The sequence below is a fragment of the Sorex araneus genome, chromosome 3, assembly GCF_027595985.1.
Source record: "Sorex araneus isolate mSorAra2 chromosome 3, mSorAra2.pri, whole genome shotgun sequence".
In the NCBI taxonomy this organism is placed as follows: domain Eukaryota; kingdom Metazoa; phylum Chordata; class Mammalia; order Eulipotyphla; family Soricidae; genus Sorex; species Sorex araneus.
The window spans coordinates 67,900,315-67,916,762 of record NC_073304.1 but is presented as its reverse complement, the minus strand read 5'-3'; the positions used below and the strand labels follow the sequence as shown (position 1 = coordinate 67,916,762).

Sequence of the window (16,448 nt, the reverse complement as noted above, 5' to 3'; positions counted from 1 at the left end):
AATGAATTGCTGTGAAATCGGTTACATACATTACTCCAATTGTGGGGGGGGGTGGCAAGGGGGAACAATTATAGTTCATTATATGCATCTCAAGTTGTTTATTCCTTAAGATGCACAAGGATAGTTTAAGGACTTGTTTCTGCCAAGAGCTTTCCCCTCCTCAAATAATTTCACAACAGAGAAAAAACACATGGACTTTATATAAAATAAAAATAGAAGTGATATAAGGGTTGTATTTTTATAGCTGTATTTGAGTACATTTCAAATGAATGTTTGTTAAACAGGGGGAAAAATCAGACTGGCATTGTCGTGATTCTAAGCGAATTAGGTGAGGCAGGAACAGGAAGAATCTGAGTAGCTTGCATTTAATTAGCACTTACTGGTACAAAATAAATTAGACAGATTTGTCTTGTTTTATGAGCAAGATCCTGTTTTTCTATTTCATTTTCTTTGTGCTTTTAGTAAGGACGGATCTGGCGCTTTGGATACTAAATAGGCAACTAATTCAATTGGTGCTTTCTCCGAGGGTCTGCTTGCAAACCGGTGCCAGACTCACTGGTCCTTTGTGTACTGCCCGCCCTGCATGTGTCTGGGCTCCCCTGGCCAGTCCGTTTTTTTGTCTCTGATGGTTAATAAGCTTTGAGCCTAGTAGTCAAATGTGGTGGGAACGGGGACAAGACGAGGGTCCTTAGTGAAGGTGTTTGTTGTTAAATAGAACAATTCAGCTGTCTCTTTAGAAAACTTGACAAAAGGAAATGCTCCCTGCTGAAAATTTTCTTAGCCTGTTGCACAAAAGATGAAGTTTGTTTAAGAAATTGCTGCTAAAGAAAGCGTCAACCCATTAAGGTAATTATATGGAACCTGTGCCGTATAACAGCTTAATTGATGTTAATGTTTGTCTAATTGGTGATTGGGAGAGTGCAAAGGACTAAAGGTCTTCCGAGCACTTTCAGTCACGGCTCTGAAAGGGGCTCTTCTGGTTTTCACAGTTATAACAATGCCTGCGCGTCTTTCTCAGATTACGCCTTGTTTTCAGCCCCTTACAGCATTCTGCTCCACTACTTAAAGCGTAAAATAAGGGTGAAGAGCCATTGTCTAATGCAGCCTTTTTCAAAGAGTGTTTCTGACAGGGATTGTTCTAGGAATCAGGCAGGAGAGAAGGGAGTGTGAGAGGTGAAAGCCACTATCACCCACTTGTGTCACCTCCCCAATGAGCAGCAAGAGCCGCCTAATTGCTGCATCTGTGTTTTTTTTTTTTCTTCCAAACCTCCATTCTCTCAAACAAGATCCTTACTCTGATGCCACATGTTCCTGTGGAATCTATCAAACAAAACAAAACAAAACAACAAAAAAAAACCCAACCCACCCCAACCTGGCTGACATTTAAAAAGGGAGGGGGGGCATAAAAAGAACCGTTAGGAAAACATACATAACAATTAAATGCATGCACAAAAATTTTTATTTTTTTAAGATTTTACATACTACTATAAACATATTTGAAAATACAATTAGATAGAACAATTCATACGTGTATCTAAATATTTATGTGTGCATTTTGTGTGCAAAGATATAGACATAATTAGTCCGTGAATTCTCATACAAGCAGACAGGAATGTATAGATTTTAAAATCTTGCGTTTATTTTCATCTGAGGGAACCACTTAAATGTGTCTTTATCGTTTTTTAAAAGTCACAGTAAATATCATTGATCCAGGTTATAAAACTGAAATGCTTAAATATTTTGCATCCCAAGATAAACTGATTGAAGAGCCAAGACTTGTCTTTTAAAATCTCAGCTTGCACACTCATTCATTCACACACACACACACACACACACACACACATGCATGCACAATACATTTAACATAGCTATCTCTAAAAAGTTAAAGTTCTTAAGCTTTTCAATTTTTATGTTTTGCATTCCTATATTTAACAGATTGATATTTTCCTGTTTGTTCTCTAAGATTTCTTTTCTACATGCAGAGTGTATTCATGTGCTATCCTAATGAGGAAATGACGAGTTTTTATCAACCTTATTAAACATACACCCAGAAGATATCCATTTTAATAAGGGGCCAATTACTAAGTGTGTCTTCAGTTAGAAAGAACTTAGCTTTTACCTTGTTCTTTGGCTCTCCATGTCTCTAATTAATTGAATCTTGAAATCGTTGGACTTTCAGCTTAAGAGAAGACTGAAGAAGGGAACTTAACAACACTGCCTATTCCTTTATGTCTAGAACGGGCTGAAAAAAAAAAACACCTGTAATGCTAAAAGACTCAGGCTTTTGTCTGTTTCTAATATTACTTTTCTGCCTAATTGCCATCACTGCCACGTACATTAGGCCCTTTTTCAGCAGGGTTAAAACAGGGCCAGTGATGAATGGAAAACTGATTGTACTGCTGTCAAACTTGAATGTGAGGCTTATTCTAGAGATAGAAGTATGAGGAAAAGGACAGAGAATTGCACTTCATTAAAGCTCTACCAAGCTGATTGGAGTGGAGGAGGTAATTGAGATTTAAAGTGGCATTCCCATCACACTGTCCCTTTTTCAACTTAACAACTGTCATTCAAGCCACATAGGGCAACAATTGGCCAGATTTCCCAGCTCTTCTGAGTAATAAAACAGACACTCACCTTCTGGCTATTCGTTTTACTTACTTTGTTCTAATTTCCAATTCATGTGTCATTAGTGAACTAAGATTGACAAGAAATAGCTTTGACCTCACAGATTTGACCTTCAACCTCAGAGACCCAACTCTAGTCTGAACATAGGTTGGAATATGCTAAGAAACACCTTTCCTTTGCTCAAGAATGAATGGCAGTTTTTTCATCATTGTACCACCCCCTGCTTGCCACTACATTTAGACTATGAGACATGTCAACTGCCTGTCACAATTACAATAGACACAGCAAACCAGAATTTCCCCCAAATCCAAGGGGAACTTCCTGAACAAAGAGTAAATTTTATTGCACAGATTTTGGAGACCTCCAATTTGTAGAACCATAATGAATGCATCCCACAGACAAATAGGTAGTTGTTAATTATCCCAGCAATTTCTTTTTTTAATGTGCTAACAACACAGCATGCTAAGCCTTCATATCCTACACTGTTACCTGATGATCTCATCACATTTGAAAGGATGGTAGTCTGGGAAGAAGGCATTATTATAGCAAGTATGCATGACAATAAGTTACATGATGATAATCCCTTATTTTCATTATTTAATAAAAAGAAAGTGTGATATTTTGAAAACAGATGAGTTACACTACATCTTTACTGAACCAACTGAAGTAGTTTACTTTTAGTATCATGTTAAGATAAGCATAATCTTCGTATTTTCCTCCACTGATTTTTTCTTAACTTTTGTATAATAATTTTGTCCCATCAAAGCATGTTTCATCAAAGCATGCTCATGACTTTCAGAACTGTGGCCTGAATAAGAACCCTTAATAAATTTAAAAGTAATTTATTCCCTTTATATAGTTTTGAAGGTAAATTGGATTCTGTGGAATCTATTATTAGGTTAGAGAATTGTTACAATTCTTCATGTTAAGTAACAAACATTTGGATGACTCTAGTATTATATGTCTAAATAAACAGAAAAAAGAAATGCAGTACTTCATTGTGTTGAGTGTTTGAAAAGTTGACTCCACTTCCTTCATGATAAAACGTTTTGAAAACACTGCCAGGTTACTGCTTTGACTTCATTTTAATGAAATGTGAAGTCATTTTTATTTTACCAGAAATATCCATTCTTCTAGTATTTTAAAAACCATGGGTATGTGACTATATTGACTTTCCTCTAATGGATGTTACAGTCATTTGGTTTTCCCTTATAATATTTTTCTATTATAACACAGATTTGCATAGCTCATTGTGTTTCACTGTTTTCTGAAATACTTAAGTTGCTGAAAAAAGAGAATACAATATATTTCCTTAGTGGAGGAGGCATTAACTTTCATGAGAAATCACAATTGTTACCACATCATCCGTAAGTACTCTTAATGCTAGTACCTTCTGAACAATAAAATACAACTCAAAGAACTGATTTCTTTTGAGGAAGATGATTAGCATATAAATACAAAAGAATAACTTCAGAATAAGACACACTTCCAAAGTATGACATAGTAAGAGTTTACTAATAATTATAAAAACTCAGGGAGTCTATTGTGGATATAGCATTCTTTAGATCTGTGTCACAATTATGTGTGAGACATGCTTTCAGGGTAATGACAATTACATATTTACCATGGCTTTGTCCTGATGTATGTACCCTTCTTGTTATAACGGAAAGCTTCAAGCCAAACAGTAAAGAAAGCTCTTTGTGTTTGGAATTTTGACTGGGTGAATTTTCATGTCCTTATAGTCAGAGATGATCAGAGACTTAGTTTTATCACAACAGCACGTTTGTGCTCATCAAACTAAATAAATCTCAGGTAGCTCCCTTTGAGGGGTGTTTAACTACACCTGTAACAATTACTCTATGTTAGTGAAGCTAACAAGAGTCAGGCCATAGGTCAAGGGTCAGGACACTGTCGAGAGGAAATTATTCTTCACTCATAAATATCTTTATTGCTTTATCTAATACAATATACACCTGTCAATCAGAGTACATAGATTATTCTTCCTTCAAGAAGAGCACACTTCTCTTATCATTACCATTTTTAATCTTTAAGAGATCACATTTAAAATAAAAACTTTGAACTAATATATTTTTATATGTAAATAAAAATGAGGGAGCTGGAAAGGTAGTGCAGTGGGTAGGACACTTGCATAAGACTGATCTGGGTTTCACTCCCAGCACCCCATATTGTCCAAGAATACATCCAGGAGTGATCCCTGGGTGCAAAACTGATGGTTCAAATACCAAAAAAAAAAAAAAAGGAAAAAGAGTAAAACAATGAGTGATATTAAAAAAAAAGTTTAGGTATTTATGCTTGTTTGATTTGGTGTTTATTAGCAAATAAATAGTGAAATGAGTAGTGAAAGAATAATGAATGGCAGAATAGCTCAGTGATATTACATGTTAAATCCATTTAACTTAATTTAAATGAGTGTGTGTGTCAACATGTGGATAGACTCCTCTCAGGTTTGAATAAATTAGCACAGTATCCAGCTAGCAAGTATGTTTCTAGAATATAATAAGACAATTTTTGAAAATATGTTTGTAATGGAATTAGGTTGAGCTTATATACATACACAGTAGGATCTGCATATGCTATACTTGATATAATGAAATTCCATTTACATTAAGGTATAGCGAAAGGCTCAGTTAGTATAGTATGCAAATTGCAGTTACTCCTGTCATCAGGAGATTCAACATGCAAGGAAAATCTCGTCTTAAAACAAAAACAGCTCCTTAAAAATTACTACTACTTACCTTAAAGCATTTAAAGAGAAAACTATGTTTTAAGAGTCATAAGCTTGAAAGTGACTAAGTTGGGTTATTTAGACTATATTCACTAAACAATTATAATTCAGAAAGAAGTCATGATAGACTTTTTCTCGAGAAGTAAAGTAAGTATACTTTTTTTAAAAAGGCCACTTTCTGTCGGTAACTTCCTTCAGTTTGTCATGGTTGGATGAAGAGTTTCAAAATGGAACTCAGAGATTATACTTCAGCTTTAAATCTGCTTTTTAATGACTCTGCTTAGCCTGCCCAATGGGAATGAGAGCTGGTTATTCCTTCCCTATGGGATTTTAAAAAGACAAACCAACTTTTCTTTTTATACATCCTCAGAGATAGAAATAATTCTATTAGAAAAGAGTTTTCTCTTAATTCTTAATAATAAAAACTTTTATATTCTAACCACATGGCCTTAACCATTTTAAGGAAAAGCATGGTAACCCCTTTATTTTTCCCAATACTCAGCAGAATGATGAATACTAATTCCTAATAAATTAAAGATAATTTCAACTATAATTATTCATCCTGATTTTTTGCCTTCTCTTTCATGTTTAAGTATTTATTAATTGGTAATTTACAATTTCCCATTTAAAAGTTTTGAATTTTGAGTAAGGTTTTCTATGTATTCAATGTTTCCTTGATAAAAGTAAAAATAAGTTCAATAGAAATAATATATACTAATTTGTTTAAGATAAATTAATGGCCTCTCAGATTCTTATTTTCATCTCAAAATAATGCCACTCTATGGCTTCATTATTGTCAGTCTGACTCAAAAATTGAAAATTATTTTAGTGCACAACTGAAATGTCAATTTGGGCTTCTATATTTATTTTCATCCAGTATTTAAATCACCCTGCAGAAGTAACTGTGGAGTTCCTTGTAAGTTTAAGATTGCTAGATATTTCCAGTCCCATAATGGGTCTCCCAGATCTTACATAAGAGTCTCATACTTTGTTATTATTATTATTATTTTGTTATTCAGATAACAAAAAGCAAAGAAAAAAACCCAGAAAACAAACAAATTCCTATTCTGGCTAATAGGTTACAAAGAATTCATGTTATTCTATTTTCTTGAGGAAGAAGTAGCAGAAGTAAGAAATACCAGTTCATTCCAACAGAAATTAGCACTATAGCACTGTCATCCCATTGTTCATCCATTTGCTCAAGCGGGCACCAGTAAGGTCTCCCTTGTGAGACTTGTTTTTACTGTTTTTGTCGTATTGAATATGCCACGGGTAGCTTGCCAGGGTCTGCCATGCGGGTGGGATAGGGATACTCTCAGTAGCTTGCCGGGCTCTCCGAGAGGGACGAAGAATTGAACAAATGTCTTACCCACTGTGGTATTGCTCTAGTCCTCCAACAGAAATTATCTTGGGAAAACTTTATAGACAGAACACATTTGAGAAGATAACAGGTTTATTTTACCTTCATGATAGTAATTATAATAAATGACAAATTAAAATATGAAAGTATAGTTTAAAAAGTTATACTTGTTCTTTATGTTTGAATATTACTATACATGAAGAATATGACCATTTCTGATTCCAAAATAACAAAAAAAAAGTTTCCTAAGAAACCACTCCCAATTTAATCATCTTTTTGTCCAGCTGTGATGGGTTTTTCAAACTACTCATTGGTGCAAACATATAATATGCTCAATGCCTTAAAAGATTAAAAAGTCAATGAAAGAAGACAGTAAAGCAGCCAACAAAGTACAATACAAACAACTCAGGTAATGACAACAGAATAATGTAGAAAGAAAGGAGAAGTGGGGTGGGAGGAACAGGTAAAAGAGGTCAACCTGATCATGGGGAATGGTACTTAAAGTTTAGTGCTTGGTGCAGTTTAATACATTCATCATGGTATGAAGTTATATTCCTAAAAAGTATATAATATCGTAAATTAATAGAAAGTGAAAAGAAGAAAATAAATAGAAAAGGAAAAGAAGAGGAAAAACTGTTTGGGTATTTTAAAATGTATTTAGTCCTTAGATGCCAAACATACAGCAGCAAATTAAACTATCTCCACTTAAAAACTTAATTAGCTAAACAACTACTATTTATCATGCAAATGAGAACCAAGTCACAGTGAAAGAAATAAGAAAATGTTGATAAATCCCTTTCATCTTGCCAAAACCTCAAACCCATCACAGAGACCTACTCAGAAAACTCAAAACTTCACACTTCTTTCTGAGGGTCACAGAGTGTGAACATCACATCAGATGCCCTGACTTTGAAGACCTCCTCAGGTGAACTTCCTAAATTCACAAGAGATGAAGGTTCAAGTTACTAACTTTAAAAAACAACAGGTTTGCATCCTTTAAAACTGCAAGGTGGGCTGGAGCAATAGCACAGTGGCTAGGGCATTTGCCTTACATGAGGCCGACCCGGGTTTGATCCCCGGCATCCCATATGGTCCCCCAAGCACTGCCAGGAGCAATTCCTGAGTGCAAAGCCAGGAGTAACCCCTGAGCATCTCTGGGTGTGACCCAAAAAGCAAAAAAAAAAAATCCACGTATCAGTTCCACATACGCAGCCAAAGACACCCAAACTTCCTTTTGCAGTAGAGACTTGTTTGTGCTTTTCAAAGCAGGAAACTGAGAGGCAGACAACTTGTTTCAGGGTCCCTGGGTGCCGGCTGGAGTGTATTCCCTGACTGGCTCTTGGGCACCATGTTGTATTCACATTATCCCTGTGCATGATCCTGTATTGGTGCTGTCTTTGTTCCCTTTAACTTTTTCTTCCTTTTCTTCCGTTTTCCATTTTCTGTTTCTTTCTTATTCCGGTGACACCATATTCACATTCTCCTACCGCTATGCTTGAGAATATTGTTACCTGAACACTGTTACTCTAAGGGAATCATCACACATACTGGGTACCCTTTTTATGTTGTTCTGTTTCTCTTTTGTTTTTTTGGGTCACAACCAGCAATACACAGGGGTTACTCCTAGTTCTGCACTCTGGAATTATTCTTGAAATTGCTCAGGGGACCATGTGGGATGCTGGGGATCCAACCCAGTCAACCTCATGCAAGGCAAATGCCCTACCTGCTGTACTATTGCATTCCAGCCCCAAACCGTGTTTGTTTATTTGATTGTTTATTTATTTTAAGGTGATCAGGAGAGGGCTGAGCATTTCTTGACTTTTGTCATGAAGTCAGGGTAAGGAAACAAACCTTTGCCCTCCTGGGTCCTACAAGTCTATATCAATCAAAGAGACCACTTTTAGCCAAATATCACCGCCAGAACACTGCAAAACATCATAGTAAATTATTATTCAGCCTGTGGGCCAAGGTTCAGGATTGGCATACAAATAGAAGTTTATAGACTGACTCTCAGGGAACATAGGCCGGTGGATAGCATCTTAGCTCCCTCTTGCCATCACTGCAATTCACTACTATCTCCCAGAAAAAGGGCCTATACCTTCATTTGGAGCCTCAAATTTTGCTAACCGCTACTCAGTCTCTTTGGCTCACATGGACAGTAGAAAAAAAGATTGCTTATTTGTGGAGACGGATATAGTTAAAGATTTTTAACCCTTTTGCTCAAGGGTCTGGCTTCCCATCAGCTGGCTGAGATCTTACCCTCTGGCACACCTGGCAGGTCTTGGCACAATCTCTATTGTTCTGCAAGTAAAATAGGCCTCTTGAACAATTCTAGCAGTTCAAGACACAAAAAGCTAGGGCAGGGTTAAACAATAAGGCTCATCTTCTACAAGATAACCTTTTGTAAAAGGTTGCCATTGTTCCTCTTTCAGGAATAGCATAGGTGGCTTTTTACCTAATGCATTCAGATGAGCAAAGTGACTGAAGTAGCACTGCACTGTAGCACTGTCATTCTGTTGTTCATCTATTTGCTCTAGCGGCCACCAGTAATGTCTCCACTGTGAGACTTGTTGCTACTGCTTTTGGCATATTGAATATGCCACGGGTAGCTTGCCAGTCTCTGCTGTGAGGGTGGGATACTCTCAGTAGCTTGATGGGCTCTCCGAGAGGGACGGAGGAATCGAACCCAGCGGTTACATACATGGCAAACACCCTACCCCCTGTGCTATCGCTCCAGTCCAGTGTCTAAAGTAAGGCAAGGAAATATAGGAATATATAAATAAACTCTAAATGAAAAGACAATGTAAAGTGTGAGAAAATAGACTGGAGAGATAGTACAGGGATTAAAGTGCTTGCCTTGCATGTTATTGCTCCAGTTTGATAGCTAACACTGTATAGTGTCCCCAAAGCACCAGCAGGAGTGATCCCTGAGTAGAGCCAGGAATAAGCCAGGGCACCACTGATTGTTGCCCTCAAACATAGCACTGTAGCACTGTTGTCCCGTTGTTCATAGATTTGCTCAAGCAGGTACCAGTAAAGTCTCCATTGTGAGACTTGTTGTTACTGCTTTTGGCATATCGAATATGCCACGGGTATCTTCCCAGGCTCTGCATGCGGGTGGGATACTCTCGGAGGCTTGCCTGGCTCTCCGAGAGCGATGGAGAAATAGAACCTGGCTTGGCCAGAGTGCAAGGCAAATGCCCTACCCTCTGTACTATCGCTCCAGCCTGCCCTCAAACATACAAAAAAAAGAGAGAGAGAAAATGGCCTTAGATACTCTTAAAGGAAAATTAACTTCTTGACCTTCTCCTTCTGACTTACTTCACTTGACATAAGATCGTTCAGTTCCATCCATGTTGCAGAAAATTGATTTTGTCATTCTCTCTAACTCCATGTTTCATGTTGATTCAATAAAAAGAAATGTATTATGTGTACCCACTTGTTTAGATTTTTATAATTAATTTATTTTCTTCAGTTTTCAGAGTACAATCATACATGTTTTTGTGAATTTATACTTAAGTATTTGATTTTTGAGTATTTATAAATGGTATCATAGTTTTAATTTTGATATATATATTATGTCTATTTAGAAATTTATTTTTTATGGTTCCGTTATGTCTGTGTCCTTGCTGAACTCAACATATTTAGAAGATTTGAGATTGACTCATATTGGAGGGATAGATTCTTGGGAACTTCACTATGTAGATAATTACATCATCTGCAATTAGGGACAGTTTTAATTTTTCTTTCTTATCTGTATGTATCATGTAGATTTTCTATAGATTCTTATATATTTATTTCTACCTAATTACAGTGACTAGAAGAAGTAACATTAAACAATAATTACGAAAATAGGTATCCTTAACTTGTTCTCAAATTTAGGAATAAACTTAGGACTAAAGCAGTCAGTCTTTTTCAGTTAAGATAACATGTAGGTGCCCAGGAGATAACTAAAGTAGTAGAACATATGCTTAGTATGTATGGCCCATAGTTTGACTCCCAGCATTGCCTGCCTTACCCCCAGTACTGCTTTATATGGCTCTGGGCGACATCCCAAACTGCTGGACTTGAGATACAAAAATTGCTGACCCTTATAAAAAAGAAAAGTAATAAACTACATTGCATATATTATATTGAGGCTCTTTATATAGTTTGGGATCATCTCCCCTATTTCTAGATTCTGAGGTTGACAATTTTCTCTCAAATATCAATATAAATATGAGACTTTTATTCTTTAGCTTTTCTTAATGTGTTGCATTGGTCACAAAAATTTAAATATTAAACCAGCTTTTTATCCTTGAAACAAACCCTCTCAGTCATAATATATAATTATTTCCCCTAATATGGTGAAATCAATTTACTGGTGTTTTGTTTAAAAGTTTTACATTTATATTAATGAGGTATGCTGGTGTCTAGATTTTTTTTCATCATTTTTGGTACTTTGTCAGTTTTGGTATCAGGGGAATACAAGCTTCATAAAATGAACTAGAAGTGTTCTCTCTTTTATAGTATAATTTGGTACTAATTAACAATTCTTTAAACATTTGGCACAATTCTCCAGTGAAATCATATGGACTAGAGATACTTTTTAAAGCATTTTCAAATGATAAATTTGATTTTCTTAATAGTTACAGGGATGCATACATTTTTATTGGATATATTATAATGTATTGAAGTTTGTAAAAATTGCTCTATTTAATCCAAGCTGTCAAATTTATGTATATAGTTTTTGTAATAGTGACAAATCATTCATTTGATGTCTGCAAAAGTACCACGATAACTCCATTTCTTTCCTGATATTGACACTATGTGTTTTCTCTTTTACACCTAAATCTTGTAAGTGGTCGTAGATGGCAAAGACTGGAGATTTCAGCAATGTTAATATTAGCAAAGAAAAAATCTATTTACTTATGGATGCTTAATCTGCTTTTCTTTCAGTTTCACTAATTTCTGCTCCTTTTTATTTCCTTTCTTTTTGCTTTAGATTTATTTTTCCCTATTGATGAGTCCCTGTCTGAGAGAGTCAGAGTGTTTCATTACTGATACCACAGGGGTGAGGGTAAAAGGTGGGAAGACAACACCCTAGCTAAGAAAGGAACTGGTGCTTCATTACAGTCACTGTCACTGTCATCCTGTTGCTCATCAATTTGTTCAAGCGGGCACCAGTAACGTCTCTCATTGTGAGACTTATTGTTACTGTTTTTGGCATATTCAATACGCACTGGTAGCTTGCCAGGCTCTGCTGTGCAGCTCCATCGGTAGCTTGCCGGGCTCTCCGAGAGGGGCGAAGGAATGGAACACGGGTTGGTTGCATGAAAGGTGAATGCCCTACCGCTGTGCAATCGCTCCAGCCCTTTATGTGTGGTTTCTACTGCTATCATGGACCGGAGTGAATATGCAAGTGTGGAGGTTATGTGTGTGTGTGTGGGGGGGGTCATTATTTCCTGATGGGGATGGAAGTGTCATCCTTCATCCTTCTCTAATATCAGCTCAGAGAGTTATTTGAAGAGCGTCCTTATACCTTAAGAGTTTAGAATTTTAGGCTCCCTCCTCAAGGTCTTGGCAGGCATTAATAAAGGTTTAACATTTTTGTTAAAGCAAAACAGTGTTTCAAATTCATTCAGAATTTTAGTTTTACTCATAGAAAAGTCTGAGTAAACATTTCTAAAAGCACATGCCAATCTATATTATTTGTCTGGCTTATGATAATTCTTATAATGTCTCACAAATTATATTAGAAATATATAATATAACATATTCAGTAGCACTGTAGCACTGGTCCCGTTGTTCATCGATTTGCTCGAGTGGGCACCAGTAACATCTCCCTTGTGAGACTTTTTTTACTGTTTTTGGCATATCAAATATGCTACAGGTAGCTTGCCAGGCTCTGCCGTTCGGGTGGGATACTCTCAGTAGCTTGCCGGGATCTCTGAGAGGGATGATGGAATCGAACCCTCGTCAATCACGTGCAAGGCAAATGCCCTCCCCACTGTGCTATCACTCCAGCCATATAATAAAAATTGTTTCTCAAAATAAAATTAAACCAATTTACCTTTGAACTTACTATATAACTTTGAATTCAAAAAGTGTAAGTGTAAGTGACACATGCTTTTGTGGGGAGAACTGTTCCTCTGGCCAGCCCACGGTGACCAATGGACAAAGGGATAGAGGAATGGGGAAATGGAGGAACAAGAACTACAGGCTAGTTGGTAGTTAGGGACTGTTTATTTTTCCTTTCTTCTTCTTTTCCTTTTTCCTCCTCCTCTCTTACAGCATAGTTGAACGATAGCATAGCAGGTAGGACGTTTGCCTTGCATGTGGCAGACCCGGGTTTGATTTCTCCTTCCCTCTCAGAGAGCCTGGCAAGCTACCAAGAGTATCCTGCCTGCACTGGAAAGCCTGGCAAGCTACCCATGGTGTATTCAATATGCCAAAAACAGTAACAACAAGTCTCACAATGGAGACGTTACTGCCCACTTGAACAAATCGATGAACAACAGGATGACAGTGCAGTGTTTTCTCGATCCTTACAGCATAGTTATATAAAAATCATGAAGTGTGGGGGTACATGTCAGTGGGGTTGAACATTATCATAACAATAAAAAGATGGAAAGCCTCTCCTGCAGGGGAAGTTCTTCTAGGAGATTAACTCAAAGACAAAATCTCATCTGGGGGTTCAGCACTATAGATTACTAAGAGATCTGCTCAAGGGTGGGATCCCGTCTAGAATGTACTGCTTTCCCCTTTTCTTAGCTAGTAAACTGTTGCTGTCACTGTCATCCCGTTGCTCATGGATTTGCTCAGGCGGGAACCAGTAATGTCTCCATTGTGAGACTTGTTGTTACTGTTTTTGGCATATCAAATATGCCATGGGGATCTTGCCAGGCTCTGCCATGTGGGCGAGATACTCTTGGTAGCTTGCCCTGCTCTCCGAGAGGGATGGAGGAATTGAACCTGGGTAGGCTGTGTGCAAGGCAAACGTCCTATCCCCTGTGCTATCACTCCAGCCCAACTAGTAAACAAACACAGTAAATTTACTTCTTACTAATATTTCTACTCATTTTGTATGAACACAGTAAGAGATACATTAAGCTTAAAAATTGGCTTTTTCTGGTGGCATCTCACTATATATCCCAGGCTACCGTCCTCAGACCAAGTTAGTCTTTCCTATCCCAGCAGGATCCTTATTCAATTATTTATTTTTGGGTTATGACAGAGTTTGTTCCATGACCATGCTCTTAATATTGTTCTTATCTTGTTCCTTTTTGATGCCATGGTAGCTTTCTCCTTGCCCTGGTTCCATTCTTTCCCTTGCTGGGACTCTTCTTTTGGGAGGTTTGGAAGTAAGGGCAACTGAGGCTTAAGTCAAATAAATATGATGGATATTCAGGAGTAAATACTATTCGGAGTCAATTAACTCCTATGTTACAAAAGCATAGCATCAACTGTCTTCCTGTGTCTATACTAAAAGGACATTGGTAAACTATGCAAAGGACATAAAGGAAAGAGAAAAGCAATATAGGATTAGTAGAGCCTGATGGAATTAGGTGTGCCTCAGGAACACTGTTATGGCATAATTCAATAAAACTTAACTCCCTGTGGAAGGAGCAAGGACAAACCAATGTTATGCAATACATAACCAAATATAACTAAATATAAAACCACTATATAAATAAGTTAACTTACTACCGCTTTTATTATACTTCTGATACACATTTCCAGATCTGAACTGCATCAAAGCAGTAAAATATTTTGAATCCCAGAATTTAGAAAGAATAGCAAAAATTTCAATGAATTTTCAAGAGTGAAGTATTATTGTCAAACTTTTCTGTATTTCATTAGTACTTGTAAAATATTTACTATTAATTTATACAATATTTAGTATAGTTTCATTTAGTACAGTATATTTAGCACAATTTTCTTTTATTAAAATGTCATTAATTCCTCTCACTAAGTGAGTTTAAGAAATGTTTACACTAGAGTGATAGGAGGGATACCTACGAAATGTTTACACTGGAGTGGTAGGAGAGATGCAGGAGGTTGGCTTCTTTGCACATGGATGACCCAGATTCTATCCCTGGTACCTGATTTGGTACCAAAAGTCCCACCAGGAGTGATCCCTGAACACAGAATCAGGAGTATGCCCTGAGCACTGCCCAGATGTGGCCAAGAATACAAAAACAAACCAAAAAACCAGTTTACATTGGAAAAATTGAAAACCTATTTCCGTGTGCTATTTCTATTGGTGAAATTCTACCAAAGACTCCAATAAAATCTTTATTTGGTTGGGGTTTACACCTGAGGCAGTCGTGCCAGGGACCACTAGGGCTGCACCTGGTGATACTTAGAAGACTATGTGATGCCTGAAATAGAGCAAAGGGGCATACTACTTTGTGTCTATACTATCTCTTTGGCCCTTTTAGTAGTAAGGTCTTAATGAGCTTAATTGTTTAGTATCAAACCATCACATTATGAAACATTTACTTCCAGCTTATCTGAAGTTCCAATTTAACTAAATATCCTTTACTTTCTCTAACAGCTCTATATTTTTAAAATGTTAAGAGAAAAATATGGCAACTATGTTTTATATGATATATAAATATACACATATATACTAATAGAAGCATTTAAAAAGGCTTGTTATATATTAGAAAACTACTCTTAGATCAATAAAAAAGATTAACACAAAAGCAAAAGTTTTGGTTAAAAATGATAGCACAAAGGAAGTATAAAATAAAAACATATATTTCATGCTTTACTCTTCTTTGGAAGAGATAGTAGAAAGGAAAGAAGAAAATATAGACTTATTTTAAATGGGTAAATACTATGTTAGAGCTTTTACTAAGCAAAAAAAATAATGCCTCTGAAACTATAAATAGAACTTTTGAGGAAGGAAGAACAGATCAGAAGCTGAATAGCCATGTTGGGGGAAGATGACAATTTAAGGACCAAATGCTATTATCTGGAGTTTACTCATATGTCAGTACTTTCAGACTTAATAACATTACAATTTATAAAAAAAAGATTGTTATTAGTCATGATCTTTAAAGAAGTAATATACTAGGAAACTAGACTTTAGGAAAAAAAACTCTCCATCTTTTTTGTCTGCAATAAGAAAAACATACTGGTAATATTTGCACTTAGTCATGCTGCTCACATAGAGCTCATTGTGGTATTAAGCATCCCATAAAGCAGAGGTGCAAGGAATCTGGAAACTCATGGCTTTCTTGTTGCAAGTGAGATGTACCACTAGGATGTAGAGTAGGATGCCCAGTCAAAACTTTATATTGAACTTTACCATTTCATAATGTTTCATAATGTTTGATCTGCTTTACTTTACTTTAGAAGTATCCTTATAACATAAAACCAATGGTTTATTACTAGGACTAGTTAGTGATTCACCTTATCATTGGTGACCTAACTTTTATTTTAGCTAATTTTAACTATCATCCATAAACCAGTGATAAAGTTTCCTTAAGTAGAGCTTCTCTATTGTAGAGATTTTGTCTACACCAAAACCATCACACCTTCCCTAGGGCATAATGTGGTTCCCAACCCATGATCCAAATGTTACTCTCTTTACCCACTAATAACCTGTGAAACGAATTTCACAATTCAAATAGCCAACTGAATTTCCTCTGTTTACTCTAAAATTATTTCTATCATTTTGTTTATTTGTTTTTTTTTACATATACCTCTTTTGCATTTTTCTCCTCA

At 36.4% G+C, this 16,448-nt stretch overlaps 1 long non-coding RNA gene across 1 annotated transcript in view; it reads left to right on the top strand.

The window, feature by feature from the left end:
• The first annotated feature begins 651 nt into the window (after nucleotides 1-651).
• The window catches only part of LOC129403610 (uncharacterized), a 66,413-nt gene continuing 50,616 nt past the window's right edge, over nucleotides 652-16,448 (top strand). Inside the window, exon 1 of the long non-coding RNA XR_008629331.1 lies at nucleotides 652-846. This is a non-coding gene — a long non-coding RNA (uncharacterized LOC129403610). The remainder of the gene's footprint in view (nucleotides 847-16,448) is intronic.